Genomic DNA, 758 nt, shown 5'->3' with positions numbered 1-758 from the left:
TCTATCCATCACACTCTTCAGGGCAGAATGACAATTGAGTCAAGGGGGTGAGGAGTGGAGAGGGGGATGATAGATGGAATTGCTTTGACTAATACAGGCACAGGGAGACGTTTCACGGTAGCTGTCCTCTCTACCCTCACGATCCTGCTGCCTCCAATTCACTGCTTCAATCCATCTCATACTCAGATGTCTCAACGGTGTACACACACACACGCAGCACATATAATGCACACGTGCACCACAGAGTTAGGTTAGGCTATGGCACGCTGACATTTGCCAGGCAGGAAGGTGTTGTGAATGATAAGGGAGGGAGGCATGAGTGATTGCGAAACTCCTTGCTGTGGCTCCCTCTGAGACATCCATTAGATTGGAGGAGAATTGATGGGGACATTTGTCTCCCCGAACTGAGTTTTTTCTTCATTGAAGTTCAAATCACGGGGACTTTGAGAGGAGGGAGCAGCAGGGGTTGGGCATTTTGTGCTCTGTTGTGTACAGCGTCTCAGCCTGTGTAGATCACTGACTTGTGTACTAATGAGGCACTCTACTGCGTCCCTTCCGGTACTGTGTCTTTTGTTCCCTGCCATATTTCTGCAACATGTGTCTTTGCTGTCACACTGCATGTTTGCCTGTTATTACATATGCTGGTGTAATGTAAGGGCCATGCACTAAAAGGATAGTGTAATATTCAAAAAGTGGTCTTTCTTTCAGTAAAATGTATGTGTATATATACATATGTATGTATGTATGTATGTATGTAT

This window comes from Pundamilia nyererei, unplaced genomic scaffold (assembly GCF_000239375.1).
Source record: "Pundamilia nyererei isolate P.nyererei 1_Seehausen unplaced genomic scaffold, PunNye1.0 scaffold00034, whole genome shotgun sequence".
Lineage (NCBI taxonomy): Eukaryota > Metazoa > Chordata > Actinopteri > Cichliformes > Cichlidae > Pundamilia > Pundamilia nyererei.
The sequence above is the reverse complement of the archived record's forward strand: the minus strand, read 5'-3'. Positions refer to the sequence as shown.